Source organism: Malus sylvestris, chromosome 11, assembly GCF_916048215.2.
Source record: "Malus sylvestris chromosome 11, drMalSylv7.2, whole genome shotgun sequence".
Lineage (NCBI taxonomy): Eukaryota > Viridiplantae > Streptophyta > Magnoliopsida > Rosales > Rosaceae > Malus > Malus sylvestris.
This window is the reverse complement of record NC_062270.1, coordinates 16,051,439-16,078,092: the sequence shown is the minus strand read 5'-3', so window position 1 is coordinate 16,078,092 and position 26,654 is coordinate 16,051,439.

Sequence of the window (26,654 nt, the reverse complement as noted above, 5' to 3'; positions counted from 1 at the left end):
GTATAATGCATATCACGTCAAAACGGTAGATTAAATAAACACTTAGAGTTAATGTTATACTTCCATTAAGTATAAAATAAGATTTGTGGTATCCACTAGTGTAAATATTTTAAATTCAAGATCGAATTTATTCATTGCATTCTTATAGAGTCGAGGAGTATAGATGTAAAAAATCATCAAAATCAGAGCTAAAATAACCGTTAAATTATGATTTTTCGTTTATAACCGTAAAAAACTTTTGTTCTGTTACCTAATCTCTGAATGTTTGTTTTTTGCAATTTTTTATGTATGCAATCTCAGAGTGTGTACAAACAAGTGTGACGTTTGGATCATTGAAACTAGTTTTGTAGAATGCATATCCCATCAAATTGATAGATTTAACAAACATTTAGAGTTAATGTTATACTTTCATTAAGTATAAAATAAGATTTTGTGGTATCCACTAGTGTAAATATTTTAAATTGAAGATCGAATTCGTTCATTGCATTCTTATAGGTTCAAGAGTGTAGCTGTAAAAAATAATCAAAATCGGAACTAAAATAATCGTTAAATTGTGATTTTTTTTCGTTTATAACCATTGAAAACTTTTGTTTTATTGCCTAATCTCTAACTTTTTTTTTTTTGCCATTTTTTACATATACGGTCTTGTAGTGTATACAAACAAGTTTGACGGTTTGGTTGTTGAAACTAGTTTCGTAGAATGCATATCTCCGTTAAATTTGTGCCCAAAATTTTGAAGTGGGAAAAGTAATTTGTGCTAAATTTTTATTTATATTTTTGAAGTATTGATTAGACAATATTAGTTTGTGTGATGACATTTTCATTATACAATTATCTTTTTGTTTCTTTATCGTATATTTTACATGGGTTATTATTTATTTAAATTCGTATTATCCAGTAAACCAAACAATTTATTTATTTATTTTTTAAAAACATATTCTATTTAAAAACGTATTATTTATATATTAAACCAAACAATTATTAATTTATTTTTTTAAATCGTGAAAACAATTTGGGAGGGAATTTTGGGCGCTAGATTTCCCACCATTCTTAGTGTTGTCGGTTATATCCGACGGCAATAGGAAAGTGTGTCGGATAAGTTTTTTATATTTTTTACAGAAACATATTGATGTTGGTTTTAACCAACAGTAATACCAATTCTAGAAAATAAAACCCCTTGCACCCCTACCTTCTCCCCTCCCCATTCCTTCCCCATTCCTTCTCTCCTCCTTCTCCTTCTCTTCTCCCCTTCTCCTTCTCGCTTCAATCACCATGGATGAACAATTTGAGTAGCAACATTCCGAAAGCAGTATGTTTTAAATTATTTGTATAACGTTCTGTTTGTGTTTTAAATTTTGATTATGTTATTAAATTGAGTTTGTATTTTGAATCTTGACTTGCGATACCTTATAAAATATTATGCATAAATTGAAAATTGGTATTTGTTTAGAGCTTTTATGTAGGTTATGTTTTTGTAAATATGCATCACAAATGTTTTTTTGTTATTAACAAGGAGCAATGCCTTAACGGAGAACTAGGAGCTGTGGAATCCCAAATTGTATATTTTTCCTTTGACGAGGGATTGGCGCTTGATTAAGGAAGATGAAAAGGAAGTCGAATGTAGGTATATTTTTTCTTTTTCTTACCAATTATATAACTAGTAAAAGATTATAAACATAATTAACGAACTTTTATATATATGAGTAATATTATGGCGGATAATTATTAGTTTTGTTTAGTATTATTTATTCAATTATTAGTTTTGTTTATGTTTATTTGAATCATGAGATGATACTTTACAGACATTTCACATATTAAACTAATCTAGTTTAATCTAAAGACAATGATTATTGTTTAAAGCCGTCTCATTAAATGTTATAAGCTTAAATGATAAGTCCAAGGAATATGTAATTAGGAGAATGTAATCTAAAGAAGTTAGATTCATGGGGCCTTTTTCTTTCATACACATATCCTAAATGTTCCCGATCATAGAATTGTCAGTTGGGCATTGACAATCCGAATAGATTAGTACATATTATACCTTCTCTTCAGAGGGTGACTAGTGTTGAGTTATTGGTGTGAAAGACAGCAAGGTAAGTATATAGGTGCTTAACAGAAAACGAGTCCGCTGAAAATGATCAACCAGGAATTCTCATACTCTTCTCATGTGAGAACTCACCTAGTTGGGATAATGCGAAGTAGTCGTTTGACCTGAAGCATCACAGTTGTCTTGTGGTTAAGTCCTTGATCTTTGACTATGGTAAATGCACTCCAATTGAGATGGTGTCCACAACATCATTGGGGTCAAGCTACCTAATCATTGAGGCAAGTGAGTGCATAACAACGGTTTAACCTTTAAATCGTTGAAGGGAATACTCTATGGTATGATTAAGATTGTATGGCCATAGCACATTAATATGATTTAGGAAGTAGGTTCCAAATCACATTCAAAGTAATCACATAAACAAGAGAATCACATTGGTTAGTAGACATGAATAAACTATCAACCAAATAATGTGATCAAGAGTATTGATATAGAGAAGAACCGTATTGCATTGTAATCCCAAACTGAATAGGTTCTTTACCTCTTCTACTTAACTTTGGGTAGCCATGACATACTGCTAGGTGTCATTTATGGCTTGTGGAAGCCCTGAAGGTTAGCAATAATTAATCTTCACTAAAGGGAGCATTAAATTAAGTTTCAATTCACAATTGATTAGTAAAAGTTTTAATCGCCCACTGCCTCGCTAATTAGAACCTAATGGATGGTACACCATGTAAGGTAGAGATTTAAGAAACAACAGAGTTGAGTAAAGACAATTAAATGGTTTAATTGTAGGGCTAAGAATAATTAATATATTAATTAATCAAACAAATAAGTTCGTTTTAGACCTTGGGTAATTATTGGGCCTCAAGGACCATTGGCCTTTGAACCGTCAAGCGTATTAACTTAAGTTGTATGACAACTTAATAATTAAAAACTCAAAAGGCCTTCAAGCTCAATGGCTTTAGCATGGCCAGCCATAGAAGAGGGTCTAGACTAATTTCAATTGTATCATTCAAATGTAAGTGGCTATATAAGTGAAGTTATAAGCCTTTCCCTCATTAGGGTTTTCAAGAGGTAAAAGAGAGCTCAATCTCTCTCTCTCTCTCTCTCTCACTCTCTCTCTCTCTCTCTCTCTCTCTCTCTCTCTTTTTCTCTTTAGGATGCTGGCCCGCTAGGACAGGATTCACTAGTATCAATCATCTTCCTAGGCCACTCATCTTCTTCTTCAAGCCTATCCTTGGTGTGGAGACATAGAGGTTTCCTTCTTGGAAGCATTGAAGTTCTTATTTCACCATCCAAATCCAAAAGCCAAGGAATCCATGGAGCAAACAAACTAGGAATGAAGGCCCTTTCTTTTGGGTGATTAGTCTTTGCTTGAGCAAAGAGGAATCTACAAAGATATAAGAAATCTCAATGCTTTTCTCTTTGATTTGAGTTGAGTCTTAGCTCACAACTACTAGGCTTTGAATTTAGTAAAGCTTAGTTTTTGAGGGCATATAAGCACACTTTCGCCATTTAATTGTTAAATGCTATATGTATGTTGCTCAAATGAGCTTAGGGCCAATTTGGGGTGGATGTGCTTTTTCTGAAAACTACTTCTAATGTGCTTTAAGAATAATCAACTACAAAATAAAGCAGTTGAACATATGATAAACTGCACTTTTAAAGTTGTTGTGAATATGAAAAGCAGTGTAAAAATGTTGGTAAAGTTTAATGTAAAGTGATATAATTGTGTATAATGACAAAAGTGGACATGATAATGTGGGCGGTGACAACAATAATGGTGGTGAGGGAAATGGTTGTGATGGTAGTGGTAGTGGTGCCAATAAAGGGTGTAGTTGTTGCGCTACAAAGGTAAAAATGATGGTAGGGCAGCAACAACGACGATGGTGGCGTTTATGGTTGTGCTGGCAGTGTTAGCGGTAGTGTTTAAGGTGTGGTAGCGGTGGTGGCAACAATGGTAGTGGCTATTGTGGTTGTGGTGTGCTTGTAGTGGTGGTAGTGGTGGCGGTGCGATTGTACTGTGGTGGTGGTAATGGCAACGGTGATGTAAGAGGTTAAGGCTTGTAGTGGTAAATGGTGGTTGTCACTTTGTTTTCCAAGAATAAAATGTGTCTAGAAGGATAAGTAATGTTATTTTCAAAATTAATGAGTGTATTACATGAATTAAAAATATTCATTAAATGCGTAGCTTCGTTTTTTATTAAAGCAGCTTTAAAAAGCAACCTACAGGCTCCTGTTAAAAGTTTTTGTCTGGAGGCCGTTGCTTTTAAAATAACCAGGATGTTTTATTTTTACTAAACACTTTTTACTGCTTAACTTTAAAGTGAAGCAGCTTTTGGTGAAAAGAAAAAACAACACCAAACTAGGCCTTAGTATAATCAAAATTTTCCTTCAACCAAAACCTAATGAATTGTTTTGTAAATCATTCTAGCTCGAAGAAGATGTTGAAAGATCTCGGGTTGGGATATGACAAGATCCATGCATGCACAAACAATTGTATATTGTTTCACGGTTAATTCGAGAAGCTAGACAATTGTCCCAAGTGCAATAAGCCGAGATATCGAAAGAACAAGATTTTGAACAAGGTGCGTTATTTTCCACTAAAGCCAAGATCATAAAAATTGTACATGTTGACACACACTACACGTGATATGAGGTGCCATAAGGACGAATGGGTTAACAATGATGTAATGCGGCATTCAGCAGATGGTGAAGCATGGAAAGAATTTAATAAATGTAGCCTGATTTTCCCATAGTGTCAAGAAATGTCAGATTAGAACTTGCTACCAATGGCTTTAATCCTGTAGAAATTTTTTTGAATGAGCACATCACTTGGCTGATGGTCGTCGTTTCTTATAACTTGCCATCTGGAAGTGCATGAAGAAAGAATCAACGATCATGTGTCCTTTCATACTTGGGCCATGATCACCCGGTGATTCCATTAATGTTTATATGCGGCTGTTGATTGATGAGTTGATAGATTATGGAAAAATGGTGTGTGGATGTGTGAAAAGCCATTGGGGAAATGTTTACTCTGCCAACAGTAGTTATGTGGACAATTAATGATTTCCCAACTTATAGTATGTTGTCGACTTAGAGCACCAAAGGTTATATGGCATGCCCAACATGAGGTGGGGACACCTCATCTTTTTGTCACGTTAGAAAAGTATGCTACTTTGGCCACCGAAAATAGCTCCCGTGGGATCACAAGAGGCATAGCGAGCCTGAAGCATTTGATGGGAAATGAAGTTTCGGCCTAGACCGAGGGAATGTTCCGAATATGAGATACTAAAAGCCTCCCTGTGTTGGTTTCCTGCAACACATCCTGCACAAACTCCACCACTTTCTTTCAATGTTGGTAGCCCATACATCATTTCTTTCTCTCCAAGTAATTGCAGCCTTTGAACGTTCAGGTGTCCAATTCTCCAATGTTATTCCCAAGAAGAATCATAACTTTTCTAGCAACTCGATTCATGTCCTCCGTGAGAAGAGGAAAACATATATTCCCTGTCATCATCACAGTTCCCACATGACACTCAAGTTGCCTATCCTCAAAGATTACCACTCCAGGCAAGAAATAATCATGTTGGATCATTTGACCCACACTCAACAAGTTTGCATCTAGACCAGGTACCAACATTACCTCCTTAATGTTTCTTTTCGATTTTTAGTCTCAATCACTAAAGTACTTTTCCTTGTAGCTTGAAGAATTTGACCATTTCCAATTTTGATCCTAGTAGTGATAGTCTTGTCCACATTTATAAGTAATGACTTAAACGTGATTACTACAACCATACATGCTCATTCCTAACCATAGTTTCAGAATGGCATGCAAAGAACTTTGGAGTTTCCTCATTAACTTGCTTGGCATAATGAAACTGTTGAACCAATTTACTTATGCAATTTTTGGCAATGGGACCAAGTTTTTCACACTAGTGGCATTTTGGTTTTCCCTTGAACCAGCATTCACCATAGTGAAGACTCCCACAAGTTTTACACCCTTCTTTTGAATTCATTTTATTGCCATTGTACTTCACTCCTGCACTAAATTTCTCCTGTTTTCACAAACCCCCTTTTCTCTTTTTTCTTCTAAAACTTCTTATTTTTGGAATTACTAGCCTATGAGCTATTTCTAGGCTGAATACTGAGATTAGTGTTTGTTGTTTTCTTAATCTATGATTTGGATTCTATATTGTATGAATCTATTGGAGAAGAAGATGACAGTAACAGAGAACAATAGAGGACGTCGCTTTTTCTCTGATTGTTGGATTCGATAACAAAATTCACACTGAATGTGTGAGAACAAAAGGACAATAATGGCCGTTAGAATTCCACATGAGTCATCCTCAATACAACCTCACGTGCACTGTACATGTTTCAGTTATTCTACACAGAAATGAAGAACCAAACCTTTAAAATAAACAGAAATGAAGAACATTTTTTCAGAAGCTTAAGCTTTGATTCATCTAACGTAATGCAACTATAAACAAATTTTTAAGTGGGAAACTAAATTGTTTGGCCATATTTTGAGCTTAAATTGTCTTGTGTTTGTCCGATGAGCGAATTGAACGCCAATTCAATCTGTTCCTACAGTCGGTGTGGGGTTCAGCACCAATTGAAAAATCGATGCTTCATAGCTTGTAAGTTAGCTAACTATGGTGGTCTTACATAGAGCATAATTCATGACACAACTACAATGCCCAATTCCTTCGATTTTAACTGTCACTTTCCCCAAAAGTTGACTGAGGCCAGCTGCCCTTAGTTTCTCCCTTGCATGCACCCATGATCCCGACCGCTGCTCGCTGCCTAAACCGCTGACCACTATCTGGCATTGCTGAAAATTCGCTGCAACTAGTCCATTGTCATTGAACCGCAAGCTCCAAACACAGTGATCAGAAATGGAACTCACTTCCAACCCATACAACCTCACTTTAACCCAACTTAAACTTTATATGTGAGTTGCCTTATTTATTCTATTGTAGAATTACCATCAAGTACAAGATGAAATTAACAATAAAACTAAAATTGTCAATAAACTCACACTCAATAATCAAATTCTTACAATCACGCAATTTTTCTCCTACATTCTATTCTGGCCAAGACCCTAAGACACTCTAAAAAAACAAAAGTTGAATGTTATTGCCACATCAACAATCGAAAATTTGAGGTTGCCCTTGCCCAAATGAGTTATAACATTCAAACCCGAGAGACTAATACATTACCGCAACAAAAACAGTTTAAAATAGGTAAAAAATTGAGCATTTCTTGAAAATATATGTCAAGCTTTTTCCTTTTATTAATTTCAAAACTGAAATTGATTTCTTCATTATTTACTTTATGTCTTACTAGCTTTACGCAACTCCTGAATGTTTTGATTCCTTGCCCACATGGATATATAAAGAAGAATTCCTTGAGGCTACCAGGACATATTAATGCACAAACTGATGTTTATATTGATGGAAAGTATGGATATAGAAGGAGACCCTTGCTCGACTTTAGAGTAGGTTGGATTAATAGGGCTTTTTTGCGCTTAGGTCTGTTCGATGGCGTAAGACGAGGAAGTGTCAATTCTAATTCAACATATTGGGACACGTTTTCCTCTACTTGCTACGCAGACTATGTAGCTTCCCCTTGAGTTTCTCTTGTCTCCTTTTCAAGGTCAACCTTGCTTTCTGCTCCTTCATTCATAATGAAGTCATCTTTAAGGAATTGAGCATACTTGTTAATGATCAACTTTTTATTATCAACATGGTAGAATTGGTATAAATAAGTTTTCTTATGCGATCTAATAAAGCAGCACCTTTCATACCTATTGTCTAACTCCCCTCGGTGTTCGGTTTATAAATCCCACACTCGGTTCCATTTGCCTAGCACAGGATGGACATCCCCACATCTTTGTGTGTTTAAAGCATGGTTTCCTTCCTTTGAACAAGGGAGTATAAAGAGTTTTAGGAACACTTTAAGAAGATACTCGGTTAAGTAGTTACGCAACTATCTCAAGCGCATAACCCATGAGGCATATCAGTATAGCTCATCATGGATTCAACCATATCCATTAGTGTTCAATTCCTCCTTTTGGATACGCCATTTAGCTATGGCGTTCCAGGAGGTGACCATTGCGGCATGATCCCATAGTCTTTTGAATAAGCTGTGAATTTAGCAACTAAGTATTCACCTACACGATCTTATCTAAGGATCTTTATACCTTTTGTAGTTCCACCTTGACCCTAGTTATAATGCAATTCGGTTCTTTTATCATCCATATCTCGAGACTTATGTGATATGGAATAATGTCAAATCACATGTAGTCATCTATGATCACCATGATGCCTCTCATACAAAAACGGTACTTAAAAACATAAGTTGATCAACAAGTACTATGCGTAGAGATTTTGAGATGGATCTTCAAGTGACTTCGAGAGATATCTCTTTCTATTGAACAATTACCAAAAGGCGATAGATTCCTTAATGCACATTCATATATCTCTATACTCATAAATATGAACCTAAGCAACACACTAATGGGCCCTGCAAAGTAGTGAGGGTTTTGAGGTGAAGTTGAAGTTCATAGTTATAAGCACACGATATCCATTGATGCATTATCTAAGAACTATTTGCATATTACAACCCGAAGCTTTGTAACGTATGACATGTGGTAAGCATATATCCATATGTTTAAGCTTCTTGGGTAGTAAGTGTACAATGAACTTATTGAACTTGTTCAACATAAAAGCACTTGTATATCCACCACGTATCCAACATGCATAGAACGAGACCGTGCTAACCTTAATGTGATACACACATGCATTTTTTTTTTTTTATATTCAATGTCTAGTTGATTTTCCAAACGACTTGGGAACTTAGTTTAAAAACAAAGTGAATATGAAATACAAGTCTCTCTGCCCCAACCTCTTTTAGGACATTGGTTCCATACCTTAAATCTCATGAACTTATTCATAATATATTATTTCTATAATATAAAGCCAAAACATGAATGGATTAATCTTGTGCTATTATTAATTAATTAAAATAGAGTTGTAACATAATATCCAATAATATAAATTAGGTTTTAGGGCACATTCCCAACATGTGGTACTAAGTGGAACTCTCTTTGTTTTAGATGTAGTTCGATTTGGGCGAGATAATAATTGAAAGAAAGTGGTTGACTAAAGTTGTATTAGCTTATTTCGAAATCCTTGTCATGATACTGCGAGTACGTTGGTAGGTGAGTCACGCGGTTTTTCAGATGCTCATGAAATCTTAATTTTTCAAGCTGATAAATTCGTATATGGCCAGTTTTATCAAAATCATAAATGTAGGGTTGAAAATATCTCAATGGTAGATACGACATAATATGTTTCCATACCATACAGAAAATTTCAGCCATTTTGACACTATAGAGATAAAACACAATACTCTGCTTGAGAAAACATTAGAAATTTATATTTTCATAGCAACTAACGAGTCATTCAAATGGTTTAGTACAAGAGAATAATTTTCATAACCCAATCGAATTAGCCTTTGGTGTTCTTAAGTTTTAAGTCCTGAAAATCTCTATTATTTCATGGTGTATATCTTGGAATATGCATACGTAGAATGAAGAAATTCATGTTCAATCGAATCATGGATTTACCAGATTATATAATATTGTGTAGCAAAGTTTGTGGTATGACTAATATATCTCTTTTATTAAAAAAAAACATTTTTATTTTTTATTTATTTTTGTTTATTTGATAGTTTTATGATTAGTTTTCTTTTTGAATTTAAAAAAATGTTAGGGTGACTACATTTTTATACCACAACAATATATTATCTGATGCGATAAGTAATGTTTACATATGAAGTTATGATTTTATCACATTAGATTTTTTTTTTTAATTTTTTTTACTTTTTTTTTTTTAAGGAGACCAGCTTGTGGCTTTACCATGACAGTCCACTCTCTTAAGGGTCGGAAAGATTCATAGAGGCATTTCAACCTTCTCTTAGAAACCATCGTACGATTCACTAGCGTTAGAAATCAAACCCAGAGCGTGCCGCTTGGAATATGGACCTGAAATTCTTTCCCAATTATTGAACCACCCAGACCCAATGATGATTTATCACATTAGATGTTGATTATGTCCATCATGTGAACGTGGTCTCCCTAAAGTAATGCTAGAAAGTAAGGTATGAACTTTGCCTTGATTATCCATACCCTAAAATGAATATCTTGCATTCCTATCTCGGAACATGCCAGGAGATCGCAAACATAAACACCCAAGGCGATGGCACCAATGGCTGCACCAAATACTAGAGAACCACTGTTCCCAATGCTGAAAAAGAGGATAGCATGGGTGGACATGGGAACCAAAATTTCGATGCCCCAAATCCAAACCCTCAGATCTTCGTCTCCTTCCCCAATAGTGTGAAGCGAAAAATAATCAAGAAAATTGTGAGGATTTTTGGATAAAAAGATAAAATTATCCTTAATGCACACTGGGATTCCCACGTGCATTCAGCGAACAATAACGGTTCAATCAAGGAAGAGTCAAAGGTGATCAAAATGATATTTATTCAAATCCATCTCATCACTCCTCATCAAATCCTTATTCAAAATATAACTCCTGATTTTCCTATTTAATTTAGGATTAATTGCCATGTTAATTGCAAAATATTATTTCACATAATATCTTGCAATTATTCACACAGTTTTACCATATATGGCCGGCCACTATTCTCCAAATAGGGCCGGCCACTCCCTTATAAATAGCCATATTATCTCACTAAAATGCTAAGCCATTTGTTACCCACAAACTCCTAAACACAATATTTTCGGAATTCTAACTTTGGCATCGGAAATTCTTCGGTCAAAGCTCCCTCATTCATCGTGGGCGCATGAGGCATTTGGCCTTAATCTTAGGTGTTGCAAGTGCATTTTCGTCAAAGGAGAAGACAGTGGAAATTTGTATCCACAGATTGGTGCTTTCATTGAGAGTTTGATTTCTCATTTGTAGATTTTTTGTACGTTCTTATTCCGTAGAATTTTTTATAAAGTTCTTTGAATAAACGTAAAAGAAAAGTACAATGACTAGAAATTTGAAAACCACTATGAACGGAACTTCCTATGTTCAAGGATTTGGACTAAGCGATGGAGATCAAGGCATAGCCCCACCACAATGATCCACAAGGCTTAACACAATGGCTAATGGAGCAGCACCACCCCCATGAGGCATCACCTGGGTAGCCAACACGGCAGTAACCACTGTGGCAGCCCTTGGCGAGCCCTCTACTTACGGTGAGCAGGCAGCCATGCAGCAACAAGCCCAGGGCTGCGCCACCTCGCAACAGCAGACCTAAGCCCGCACCACAAGGCAGCAAGCCCAATGTGAAGCAACCCAAAATGTTGTGCCCCAGCAAGCCCAGGAGATGCAGGCCCGAAATCAGGTGGCTGCAGGCCTAAGGCAACAACACCCAACGCCACTCCAGCCCATATGGGCCCATGCCAAGGCGAGTCAGCCCGAGAAGCAGCCAAAGTCGCGACTCAGAGCTAGCCTAGCATGCTTCAAGCCCAGCGCAAGCCCAATTCACCCTCGGCCAAACGCCAAGTAGTCCATGCCGCACCACCCCTACACACACCGTACGTGGCCCTCCAAGCAATCCTAACCGGTCCAAGACTGGTTCAACAGTCCCAGCTTCATATTTTTGGATCGACAATTGAACCGGGGGCATTTTCACCTCATTTCTCCACAGATGACAAATCCTAACTCAAATCTCTTGCCTAGAGTCCATTACACTTCCACTACTCAAGGAGACGTATACCGCCTAAGCTCTTAAAACCCGAATGGCGAACAACACTTGTCCTGACAAGTCATAGAGTTGACAAGCGCCCTCACGCAATAGACGACCTTGGTGAATCAGCTTTTGCAGCATATCGAAATGCAGCGTGCCTCAGACGAGGTGTCCCAAAGTAGAACAAGGCAGACGATGAACCTCCCCAGCAGCATCTCGGCAAGCAGCCACTCGACCAGTCATGAATCGAGAATTTTGGCAATGTACACTCTCGATTGGGCCTCTGAGATAACGTATACTTTCGTCTTAGCGAATGGAGAAGCATGCACTCTCGATTAGGCCCACAACGAGTATATATTCACGGTTGAGGCCACACACCAATAATCAACATGAGCAACCTTCCAAGCGAAGTGTTTATTCGTAGCTAGGCCCGTAAGAAGCATCATCCATCTCACATTGGAGTAGGCAGCATGAAGGACGAAGAGAAGCAGTCACACAATTCGGCTCAAGTTCAACCTGTAACTTGCATGAAATATGCTCGCTTGATAGGAATGTACCACATACACTGCAGCCACGACATACATGAACCAACATATGAAAGAGCAGCCTAGACCAGCAGGTCACGACTGGGGATAGCCGAGAGCTCCACTACCCCCAACAAAGGCAAATTCAAGAAAAAGTAAAGAGGCTCCTAACTGAGCGATTGCACGATTTCCAATGCAACGAGGTCATTGACGAGGCGCTACAAAGGGACATGACCAACATAAACATGTCATCCTTCATAGACGAGATAGAGCAGGCAGAGCCTCTATGCAAGTTCAGCATGCCACATTTTATATATTTAAAAGGGATGAAGACCTGGAGAGACATCTGAAGCACTACCGAATCGCAATGATCCTTTATTGAAACAATTACGCTTTCATGTGCAAGATATTCACCACTTTACAAGGCGGGGTGAAATATTAGTTCCACACCCTACAACCACAATCTATCTAGAGTTTCGATTAGCTTTCTTTTGTTTTCACCAATGAGTATTCATCTTATTACTCGATCAAGAAAAAGTCCGACCACTTGTTCAACATTAAGAAGAACCCTAAGAAATCGATCTGTGACTATATGAAGATGTTCAAAGCAGAGAAGGCAAAGATATTCGGATGCAACGACTAGATAAATAGTGCAGCCTTCCAAAACTGACTATTAACAGACCAGCTGCTATTTGGAGAATTGATCATGAAAGAATATCTAACTCTCTGATAGACTTTTTCACTCTAGCAGATAAGCATACACTTTGGAACGAGGCTTGGCGAGCAGACAAGGCACCAGAGCAGCCTCTCAAAAGAATGAGGACGGGAAACAGTACAACAACAAAAGTAGGCAGAAGGTCTAGCGTAGAGACTGATCCCGGACTAAAGGAGGCCCGATGCCCAATAGCTACTTTAAGTTCTAGGTCCCGATCCACCAAATCATTTGCAACATTAAGAGCGAACCATGGTTCAAGATGTCGAAGCAGTCAAATGGAGATACCTCCAAATTGGACCATACCAAGTACTACGCATTCTATCGAGGTCCCTGTCACACAACTGACAATTGCTACACTTGGAGGAACTACCTAGAAAAGCTGGTGAAAGAAGGCAAGGTCGATAGATACTTGGATAAGCCAGCTGCACATCCTAGAAGAAATGCAGACGCCAACGAAGAGTCGCCAACTAAGATAATCTGGATCAATGACATCTTCGCTAAATCCAACGACTTAGGGGCCACCAACAACTCCAAAAAGAGGAAGATCCAGCAAGCTTTACTAGTCTCACAAGTCCAGCAGTCAACACCCAACTTGAAACCATCGTTGGCTTTATTAAGTAAGATGCCGAAGGCATCAACTTCGTATATGACGATGCACTAGTGGTATCTGTCTAACTATCCCACTCTATAGTCAACAGAATAATGGTTGACAATGGAAGTGCAGTTGACAATGGAAGTGCAGTCAACTACCCCACTCTATAGCTGAGCGGAGGTACTTACCAGATTCAACGGACACACCTCAACTACCATTGGCAACATTACACTTAACGTGAGAACACCGCCAGTTGTCTCAAAGCAGATATTCAAGATAGTAACCGACTCGTCTCCCTATAATGGGATTCTAGAGCCACTTTGGCTGATAAAGTTGGACACTGTAACCTCCATCAATTATCAAAAAATCTGATTCAGCATCTCGGGAGGAAAAATCAGAAAAATCAAGTCTAACTAGGCCATATCTCGACGATGCACTGTGCAAGTACTGAAAGAGTAAAAAAAGAAGACCTTTACGCCTGTAGAGGCTACCGAGGTCCAAAGGACGACGAAGCTATCAATTAGCAATTACAGCAAACAGATCAAGAATATGGTGTTCAAATCAACGCGCCAGCAGACGAGAAGAGATGGAAACCTAAAGAGGAAGCCAAGCACATCATTCTTGATCCCCAGCAGTTGGAGAAGACTGCTAGAATCGGCTCATGTCTGAGCTGAAAATAAAAGGATGAACCCACAAGTTTCCTTAGGGTAAATCGTGACGTCTTTGCATGGTCACCTTCCGACATGCCCGACATCAACCCCAAGATAGCTTGCCACAAGCTGCACATCGACCCCGCTGCCAAACCAGTGATCCAAAAGAGAAGACATTTCGTACCCGAACGAGTGGCGATCATCGAAGTGGAATTCGACAAGCTATTGGAAGCCGGATTCATAGAAGAGGTAGCACACTCAGCATGGCTTACCAACGTCTTGCTAGTAATGAAGAAAGAAAATGGTAATTAGAGGGTTTGTGTAAACTACACTGACTTCAACAAAGCATACCCGAATGATCCTTATCCAGTTCCTGAATTAATCTTCTAGTAGATTCAACTTTCGGGAACTAGTTGTTGAGCTTCTTGGATGCATACTCCGGCTAAAACCAAATAGCCATGCACGAGCCCGACAAAGAGAAAACCATGTTTGTGATCGAGTGAAACACTTACTGCTATAAGGTCAAGCCTTTTGGCCTTAAGAACGTGGGAGCCACTTACCAACAACTGGTAAACATGATGTACAAAAAGCAAATTAGAGTAACCATGGAGGTTTACGTCAACGACATCATGGTGAAAGGCAAGCAGCGATCAGACCACATCAGTAACTTAGCGAAAACTTTCGACATCCTTAGAAAGTACAAGATGAAACGCAATCTCGCCAAATGCACATTTAGAGTATCTTCAGACAGATTCTTAGGGTACCTAGTAACCCAACAAGGAATCGAAGCACATCCCAAGCAGATTCGAGCAATCCTAGAGATGAAGTCTTCAACTTCCTTGAAGGAGATCTAAAGCTTGACCGAATGAGTAGCAACACTCAACCGCTTCCTCTCAAGATCCACCGATCGATGCAAGCCCTTTTTCAAAGCAATCAAGAGGGCACAACGAGACAAATGGGATGATGAGTACGACAAAGCTTTCCAAGACCTAAAGAAGTATCTCACATCACCTCCCTTACTATCCAAGCCGGAAGCAGCGGATGACTTATACATCTACTTGGCAGTCTCGGAAGTAGTAGTAAGCTCTGCCTTCATCTAAAAAGAGTTGGGGGCCCAACTGCCAATATTTTACACTTCTAAAGGTCTTTTCGATGAGGAAACCAGATATTCAAAGATCAAGAAATTAAGTTTGGCACTAGTTGTTGCGGCTTGGAAACTCAGACCATATTTTCAAGCTCATACAGTCATCGTCATGACTCAGTATCCTCTATGATCAATCTTACATGGTCCAGATGCTTCTCAACAAGTAATGAAATGGGTGTTGGAACTTGGCCAATATGGCTTAGTTTTCTGACCCCGTATGGTGATAAAGGCCCAAGCCTTGGCGGACTTCATAGCATAATTCACGCCTAGCCTAGGCGACGTGACAGAGTGACCCAACTATGCCTCGAAGGAAACCAAGCATGCCCTAGCCATGCTTGCTTCACCCGATGGAGAATGCTGGCATTTGCACATCGATGGCGCATCCAACTATAAGGGAGGGCTTGGGAGTAGGCGTGGTCCTTGCCACCCTAGACAGTTCGTTGCTTGAGCATGCAATCACTCTAGGCTTCAAAACATCCATCAACGAAGCTGAGTATGAAGCCTTACTAACAGACCTCCGAATGGCAAAAGACTTGGCGATGAAAAAGCTTGCAATTCATTATGATTCCCAACTAATCACCAGCCAGACTATTGGGGAGTACAAGGCAAAACATCTGAAGATGGCGCAATACACAGAGAATGTACGAAAGCAACTTGAGGCATTTCAGACTTATACCCTTACTCAAGTTTCGCGGGCAAACAACGCCCACGCGGACGCGTTATCCCGCCTAGGCTCCGCCCTCGACCATCAACTCAAACGCTCTATTTGGGTGGAATATATAGACAAGCCAAGCATAGAGGCGGAGCCAGCAGCCGAGGTGTCACAGGTTAGTACAACTCCAAATTGGCAAGATTCCATTATAGACTACCTAGTCAATGAAGGGAAATTTAAGAGATTTCATGTGGGATTTCTAGTGACTAGCATGCATATACAATTCAAGATTTATATACGAAAGCAACGGAAGCATGTTATCAAATAATATCAAAGCTCTAGTCATGCAAATCCCCTTCAAGATGCATAGGTTTATGTAAGATGCATCAAAAACAAATTCATATAAAAGAACAAAGTTTAGGAGTAGTTTTATACCTCTTGATCTAGATCTTAAACCAAGGATGGACCACCTCCAAGACCTTTGCTCCTTGAACTCCTTAAGCCTAGCCTCCTTCCTTGCCTCCTCCACTTTGTTTAGAATGAGTGCTCCTAGGTTCTCTTCAAGTTTCCAAAATTGAAAACCTCTAAAGATCCTCACCCACTAGTGTAGTGAGAAGGATGAAGGAATAACCAAAAAGGGTGAGAAAATGATTAGCTAAATCACCCTTATGGTGGCCGGCCTTGTGTGAGTTTTGAGAGAGAGAGATGGTTTCTTCTTTTTGTGAAAAACAACACACAAAACCCTAATGAACTTTTTCACTATAAAGTTCCTTTTATATCACAAAGAAACCTAGCCAACAACTTGACTTCCTATCTCTCCTTTTCACTCTATATGACCGGCCCTCTTAGTGTTGTTTGGGCTTTTGGGATTTTATTTATTTCAAGTCATCCAATGCTTGAATAAAAGCCCAATGGGTTTAGGCCCAATGGGCCCAATTAAACCCGAACGTTTCTTTAAGCCCAAAACGATCTTATATTGCTTTTATGATTTCTTTAGACTTTCTAATTAATCACAACACTTAATTAATCCAATTAATTATTTCCATCATCCATTAGTTACTCACTACAAGAGTGTATTGGTGAACAATCGTTTTAGGTTCTAATTAGCAAGGCAGTGAGGTGATTGGCACCAATCCAATTGATTATATTTAATCCAATCACTTAGTGAATTAAAACTTACTTTTAATTCACCTTCTTCTTTGATGACTACATTTAATCATCTAGAAGAACTCACAAGCCATGAGTGACATCTAACCATATATCATGGCTACCCAAGCTAATGTAGAAGTTGTTCGGAGAACCTATTCAGTTGGAATTACATTGCAATTCGATCATTCTCTAAAACAATACTCTCAATCACATCACTAGGGTATGGATATAATATGTCAAACCCCTAATGTGATTATTCCATGTTATTTGATTCAATTGAGTCGTATAGGAACGATTTCCTTTATTACGCTCGATACTTCGACCGAAGATTCCCGAATCATATCTTAGAGTATTCATCCTCTCATAACGAGGATTAGAGATTTCTTGTTGAACATTCACTTGCCTTCATGACTAAGTGGCTTAACTCCGACTATGCCATGGACACCCACGGATGGAGTGACTTTGACATAATCAAAGATCAAGTACTTAACCACAAGACAACGATGATGCCTCAGGTCAAAGGACTACTTATACTATTCCAACCATTAGAGTTACTTGCTTGACATGTGAGTAGACCTCCATGCAAGTACTCTCGTTCGATTGTGTTCAGTGAACTCATTCCCTTAATGAGCACCTACATACTTGTCTTAGTGTCACTACACGAATGGGATGAGACTTTCCATCCTTCTAATTGAAGCGGACATAGTATGTACCGGTCTATACACTGTCAGTATCCCTCCGATAATCTTATGACCAGGAACCTTTTTGGACATTATGGTTATGTGAAGAAGGTCTCTGTAGTCTAACATCATTAGATTACTTCTTCCATCAATCCATTGTCCATGGATTCACTATTTATGACATATATCGTTTATAGAGATAGTCCTAATTAGTATCTTTGCCATTTGATGTATAAGAATCATCCATACATCCATTCATTGTCCTGAAAGGTTTCTTCCAAAGATTGACTTTCAGGGCATATCTCCAACAGTCAATGGCACACTCCCCATGGAAGGATTAGAGTTTAGAAAGCTCCAAACAAAGGCAACACGCTACTACATATGGAACGACATTCTTGCCTAAATATCCTACACTGACCACATATTCGCTGCCTAGCGTTTCCCGATGACCTAAAGGTTCCAAACTCAATCCACGAAGGCATTTGTAGAAATCACTCCGGAGGCTGATCCTTAGCATAGAAGGCTCTTAACGCATGCTATTACTGGCTACTATGCATCAAGACGCTAAGAAGTTAGTACAAAAGTGCGACCACTGCCAACGCTACAAGCCGGTAGCAGCACTACCTGCCAACAGGCTACACCCATAGTCGAGTCATTGACCGCTCATGCAGTAGGCAATCACCTTGGTAGGGCCAATGTCACCCACTACTGGGCCCAGAGGCATGATGATTGTGGCAACTGACTACTTTACCAAGTGGGTGGAAGCAAAGCCCATGACAACCATAACTCAGACGGACATAGAGCACTTCATATGGAGGAACATCATTTGCTGATTTGGCATCCTTCAATCAATCGTTGCAGACAATGGCCCGCAATTCATAGGCAAAGATTTGTTGAAATTCTTCCAGAAATACAGCATCAAGCAGCACATGTCCACACCAAGGTATCCCCAAGGCAGGCCAAAGCATCCAACAAGATGATTCTCAACTGCCTCAAGAAATCCCTTTCCGACAATAAGGTAAATGGCCAGACGAACTTCTCGGATGTCTATGGGTGTATCGCATAACCAAATGACGAGCAACCGATGAGACTCCTTTCTCTTTGGCATTTGGTTCAGAAGTAATCATTCATCCCAATCTCATCGTGCCAAGTATCAACACTCTACTGCCAAGCATCAAGCATAACAGAAGGGAGATGGCCATAAACTTAAATATGGCAGAGGAGAAACGTGAAAAGGTCATCACCCGCATCGCAGCCTACCAGCAGCAGCTCTTCTTCAGCTACAACAAAAAGGCCAAGATCCAGCAGTTCTAGCCTGGAGATCTAGTCCTAAGAAAAGCCTTCATCACTACCTACAGAGAATGCTCCAAAAAGATGGATCTCATTTGGGAAAGTCCGTACAAGATCAGCAGAGTAGGCGATAAGGGTAGTTACACCCTTACCACCATGAACGACAAAAAGATCAAAAAGCAGTGGAACGCCTACAATCTGATGAAGTACCATGCATGACCTCCCACTACATCAAAGCCCGAAGACTCAATGAGCTCGACGGGCACCACCTCGCAAGCCGAGGACTATCTAGTTGTTATGCAGTTCCTACTTTACAGCTAAGTTTTCGTTCGTTTCACTCATTCTTCAATGACGGATTCAGAAGTAAATTATAACTTGGCTCAGCTGCATGCTTACAATAACTGATCACTTATGCACTTCAAAAGAAGATCGCGCCCTTCTTAGGGACTTATCGCAGGAATTGCACCCCCTTAGGGACCAACCATGCTCTCCAGTGTGAGAGGGTAAACCAATTCCCCAACACCCATATGGGTTTGCTCCCCGATGCAGGAGGATAAACTATACACTTCGAATATCCAGACATGGATGAGTCGGGCTGCCCTAGTGTAACTAGGTGCATGATGGCTTGCGCCAGCATTCCTAGAAGTAGCCACAATGGTCTTTTTCAAGGCTTAACTAACTGAAGTATTTTTTATCTCTTGGCCTAATCCATGAGGAACCGGGCCTCTGAGACAGAGAAGGCACATTACGCAGTATGCCCTATAGACGGCAACCCTGGAACCCTAAAGCTGCTACCGAGTGCACTAAGGTAGCTTATGGTTCCCAGAAGACTGCATACGGCTTGCCCTTCAAGCAGTAAGTCGCGTTAAACTTATACAACCGCATATTTTTGTGAAAGGTTAAACAGTTAACATGCATATACAAAGCTCTATCCACTGCTGATAAGTTATGTAGTCAATAAGCTTCACCTCTGCCAAATGAGGAATGATGGTTTAGATCTACACTAATTCCTAAAGTGTTATGATACTTGCTACACAACCCACGAAATTGGTTACATAAAGAGCAACGAGTTATCTCGAACCTTTGCTTACGAAATTCCGTATAGCTGCATGCTTTTGATATGAAAGGTTAGTGAATTTCATGACCCAAAAATATTTAGTATGTTGTGATGCAAGCCACACAGCTCAAAGGATTGAAGAAAGCTAAGGTTAACATCTAAGTGGTCACTCATCTGCTTTTGTAAGTAAGGTGTTTGGTTTCCGACCCTATGGCTAAGAACTTTGTAAAAGTTCTGCACCAACACCTACAGCTGCATAGGCTACGTGGGTCTGTCTGCTTATAGAAAAGCAGCACGCCTGCAGTTAGTCTAAAGGTCAAGGGTTAGGCGTAAACAAAAAAAACGTAGATGAAGAAAAACGAAGGAAGCAAGTTTATTAAATTTTCTAGCAAATTTGATAAACAAATAGCAAAGGCCGAATGAGTTCAAGCAAAGCAAAAATCAACATGGAAAACAAAGAAAATCCTAAAGGCTACCTAGAAGACTACTCTTCAGCAGCTTGGACATCCCACAACTACTCGGTCGCCACACCTTCAACAGCCGCGACTCTCTCAGTAGTGGCATCATCCAGCGCTTCACCCCTGGCTGCCCTAGCCTGGGTACCAACTTCCTTGACTACTTCACCAATGGAAATCTTAAAAGTAAAGGCAAGCAAGTATTCTGGAGAAATAGAGAATGTCTCGAAGTCTTTCCTAGCAAATTCAAAGTCAGATGGCCTACCAAATAGATGATCTACATAACCCAACTTGTAGAAATCGGCCTGACTTTGAACAAGTGAAACGTCGAGCCCATCATTCTTACCCTTCAGCTGCTCATTCTCCTCGAGCAAACCAACACGGACGCGTTGTAGCTGATCCACTTCCTTTTTCAGATTTTCATTGATCTTTAGTGGACCTTGGAGTTCCAACACTTGGGGTTCAAACCTATTGATGACATTTTTGAAATGGAGCACTTAGTTATAAGCAACAATCAACTTTCCATCCTTTACGTAAATGGCAGAACGAAGCTCAGAAACGGCACGCTCAAGATCTTAAATCTAAGGTATGTAACATCTAATCTCCTTCTTTGCACTTTCATACTTAACTTGGATCGTGTTAAGCCTAGTCTTCAAGTCAACGATTTTCTAGCAAGCGGTCTCAAGCTACAGAGAAGTGGGAGCAGAGATATTAGACCCCTTCAAAGTGATGAGCTCAGACACCAACCTCTTGATTTTCTCGATAGAAGAATAAGCTTCAGCAACCATAATCTTTGCCACCTCCTTGGCAACCTTGGTATCCTATTGGTCAAGAAGCATAGACTCAGCTGCCAAAATCGTCGTTTTCTACATCATAGTAAGAAGAGCAGTCCTTCTATATTGGGTTGTATGCTTCACAAAGGCGAACCAGTCTTAGCAGCAAGAGGAATAGGCCTTGGCGCCACTTTAGCAGCAGAGTTCACCTTATCGCTCTTCATAATAAAAAACCTCTCCGAAAGTGAACTAGACTTAGCTCCCAACGCACGTTTTGGCATAGATTTTGACACTAGGGGCACGACGGAACCTCTACGTTGAATAATCTTATCAACAATTGTACTAGTTACCTTCTGCATGGCAGGTGTCACCAGCTTAGATATAACAGCCTCATATTTCTGCCCCTTGGAAGAAGTCAAGTTAATCACAAGCCTATCAGCAGCAGGTGGACCTTCACAAGTAGCGAAGGAAGCATTCGACTTTTTCTCAACCGGCATCTCTTAAGTAGGCAGAGAAGATCTCCTTTTCCACCTTCATTCAGAGCAGGCTCCACCATAGCGATCGGACAAGCTACTGCCTCCGCCTTGATCCGTTTTATCTCCTCTCTATAGGGCAGCCCACATTTCTCTTAGCGAAGATGACTAAGTAGCCAACGCCATTCACGGTACTCAGCAAGGATATCTAAAGCAACATGCACCTTTTTCATATCTGGAGAAGTCTTGGGAGTTGAGCTGAATTCTGAATATATATAAGTAAAGGAGGACAATCAACAAATCAGATAGCAGCTCAGCAAAAGCACAAAGCAGTTGGTGATGAAAATTGTTGAAACGCGCAGCTTAGGGGAAGAATCAAACTCCTACTCTCTACTTATGTCCAAAGTCTCCTTGGCCCAGTCATGATCTCCCTTGCTCGAATGATCGAATAGCCTATGGCAGGATCACAGCTACCCAACTCCATCAATAGCCTATGTCAAAAAAGTATCAAAATTCGTTGACTGTCAAATCCAAGTTAAATAATTGGCTTAGATTGAGGAATCCGACCAACACACGGACTGCATTCGGAGAACATTGAGCGAGGGGCACACTTCATAGAGCAAAGCACTTCTCGGAAAAAAAAAATACAACATGAAAAAAGTAAATCCCAACACGAAGTAATAGGGGTGAAACTTGATGGCTCTTCGAGCCCCACTACATGGCTCACGGTTGCTACCCTCCTTGACATGCTTCACACGCACCCCAGACAGAATGGCGTGCCTAAATGCTTCAAGGAAATCTCTGAACGAGTCATCAGAGCTAATTTTGAAGTGAGCAGCCTTGAAATAGCCCACTTTACTCAAAGACCCGCCTTAGCGATACAACGACGGCACACCATCGTCACTCTTGTGGCTTAAAGAAGACATACTCGAAGAAATTCTATGAAGATACAAGGAAGGGTCATTAGACGGCTAAAAAATAGGCAGCAATGCACCATGCTCCACGACCCAAGACCGCATGAGCCCAGTAGCCACATCATGCCCCACGGCCTGGTCTATCTCTCCTCTTAGCCCAAGTTAACAAGAAGGGGGTCTCCCTTAGTCTTTCACTTTTACGGGCCAAGCCCAGCAAAATAGGAGGCCCACGCCTCCTTGGCATCACCACAGCAAGCCAGGCCCAAAGCCCAGCCCGCTGCACTCGCACGCATGGCCCATACCAAGCCTAGCCCAACGCCTTAACGCTTCAATCAGCTTGGCCCAAGCCGAGCCGCACCTGGCCCAGCTAGCCGCCGCCAGCCGACAACAGCCACCCACGGTAGAAACTATGATGTGGCCTCTCTAGCCATTTTTTCACACATCCTCGACCCATGTCAAGCCAAATTTCAAGCCTCAAGGCTCCCAAAAATTAAGAAGACAAAGGAAAAAAAATTCTTACCTTGGTGCTGCATGAAGACAAAGAAAGCAACGAAAGACGATCATTTGCACAGGCAAGTGTAGAAGATTGCTAGGGGAGGGCGAACAAATATCCTCCAGCTTTCTCTCTCTTGTATGGTAGAATAAATTGCTCTTTGAAGTTGATTTAATCATCTATTTAAGGTATACTTAAATAGACTTTGGAAGTGATTTATTTCCCTTTCCTAGAAGGAACTAATTTCCAATTAATGTGGGAATCTACATCAAAATAGGAAACAATCATATGTTTCCTAAAGTAAGGGAAGATTTCTACACCTGCTGCCCTTTCCTCCGAGCAACTCAACAGGTGTGAGGGCATTTATGAAGCAAAAAATAATCAAGAAAATTATGAAGGTGACACGTGGATTTTGGGGTAAAAAAGACACAATGCAGCGGACAATAATGGCTCAATTAAGAAAGAATCAAAGGTGATCAAAATGATATTTATTCAAATCTCTCTCATCACTCCTCATCAAATCCTTTTTCAAAAGGTAACTCCTAATTTTTCTATTTAATTTATGATTGATTGCCATGTTAATTGCAAAATATTATTTCACATAATATCTTACAATTATTCACATAATTTCACCATATATGGTCAGCCACTATTCTCCAAATAGGGCCGGCCATTCCCCTAAAAATAGCTCTATTATCTTACTAAAAAGTTAAGTCATTTGGTACCCACAAACTCCTAAACACATTATTTTCCGAATTCTAACGTTAGCATTGGAGATTCTTTGGCCAAAGGCCCCCCATTCATCGTGGGCGCATGAGGCTTTTGACATTAATCTTAGGCATTATTAATTTGTAAGTGCATTTTCGTCAAATGAGAAGACGGCGGAAATTTACATCCACAAATAAAAGATTGGACGTGGAATGCAATGGACTCACCTGGCTCACCATCCGGTTTCAACTCATTCAGTAGGGCTCAAACATCAACATATACCTTGCTGGCATACACATTTTTTTCATCATATATGTTCAAGAGTATTTTTCTTTTTCTTTTGGTCAAACTACAGTGGAGTCTCACCTTCTTTCTCTGGTAGGACATCAGCTTACCGCCACAGTTAAGTATGGATTGTTCTTTATCAATTATCCATTTTATTTCTAAGAAAGGAATTTGTTATGGATGTAATGAGAACCGAATTTTCATAGATGACTGATTTTTATTTAGAGAGATGTTATTTGTATTTCAAAAAGTCATTATGTACGCATCACAAGTATATTTTTTATTTTTAAATATAAAAAGTTTGAAGTTATCATCAAGCCTTATATTCTTGTAATTTCTTTCTAATTTATGAGAAATAACTAAAATGCTCGTTTATGGGTTATTATGCTTTCTGGTTCGGACCTTTGAGCTCAAGACATTTTTGGAAAACCTGTTCCTCCCAAGATTGTAGCATTCGTCATTACTAGCGTGTGGGCACAAACGGTGTGCAAAACAAAGCTAGAAATAAGAAGTTACGAATTGTGATAGCATTTTCATAATTTTGTAATACCATATTTCAATTTATTTTCTATTTATGGTTGTGGTTCCTCTCTCTCATGTCATTCTCCCTTTATTTGCAAGTTAAGTACTTAAACAATATATTGTTTTTGTTGTTTTTGTTTTATTATTTTTTTTACCATCATTTTATGATTTATGTATAAAAAAAATCACCATTTTTAAGAATATTAATTAAAAACTAATTAATATTTTTAAAATATTAATTGAGAAATAGTCACTATTTTATAAACATTTATATTTATTGAGAAACAATCATTGATTCTAAAATAGTTATTGAGAAGCAATCATGCATATGCATTTTGGTATATGTTCGATTTCTACTAATTTTTTCATGTTAATAGCTAACAATTTAACTAACTAACGTTATTATTTATCCAGAAAAATAGTTATTAAGAAACAATCACTATTTTTAAAATATTTATTGAAATATAGGTACTAATTCTAGAATAGTTATTGAGAAGCAATAGCATTTTAAAAATATTTATAGATGAGAAAGAGAAGAGAGAGAGAGAGAGAGAGAGAGAGAGAGAGAGAGAGAGAGTTGATGTGAAAGATGAGAGAAAGACCGAGAAAGTTGGGTGAAGGAGGAGAGAGGAAGAAATCTGTTGGGAAAAACAAACAAAAACAAAAGAAAAATGGCAGCCCACGTGAAAGAGAGAGAGGGAGACAAAACTGACATACCATGTGAAAGAGGCCCGCACATGTGTGTGGTGTGTGGAATGTGATATTTGTTCTTTTTGTTATAATCATTAAATAAAGTTGTTTGAATACTTATAGTTTAAAATTAAAATTTTGAAACGTTTTTTGGTAATTTCCTTTAAAATTATACATAATCTAACTACGGAAAAAAATATGACTCTTACAATTATTAAACTCACAATAAGTCAATAATAGTGTAATAGTATTCATGCTGCATGAAATTACTCAAATTACTGTTGAAGACCTAAGTGACGCAATATAAGAGATAGTTATTAAATTACTTTTTTCTTTGCCCATAAAAATGGAATTACTTTTCTAATCACTGATGGCAAAAAATTAATTTTCTAACAATATATATGGCTTGAAATTTACGTGAGATTTCTTATTGACTTAAACTTAATTAATAAAAATGGTGAAGCATTACGAAACGCCAAAAATATCCCCACTTAATAATGTAAAATTCCACCTCAACAATGATTCCAACCATTGGATGAAAACACCCACACTTTAAATTAATTTCACCCATTAGATTAAGCATCCCACAATTACTACTCCAGATAATAAAAAGAAAAAACAAAAAAAAAAAGAGAATCGATCCACAACTACTCCAAATAGAATTGAAGTAGGCTCGACATGCGCGAGAAAACGCATTTGATGCTGGGCTAATTGGTAGAGGAAGGGTTGTAGTGCCTAGAATAGCGAATGTCGAGCTATTTGATTTTGTAAAACCTGCGAGGCAAGATGAAGGGGAGGAGGGATGGTATAAGAAGGGCTTGCAGGTGGACTTAAATGCTCCACTCAATATGGAAGCGGAGGGGAACCTGGAAGTAGCACAGCAAGTCGGGATGGTTGTCGGGGACCATCAAGAGGTAGCGGTGAATGGTATTGAGATTATAGGGACTGTTCAGGGAGACACTCAAGACTTGGACCCGTTTGAGTTGGGTGCTATTATTGCTGCAGTGTGTAAGGAAAGTCGAAGAAGGAAGCGAAGGTTTGGAGAAGTGGATGCGGAAGAGACGGATATG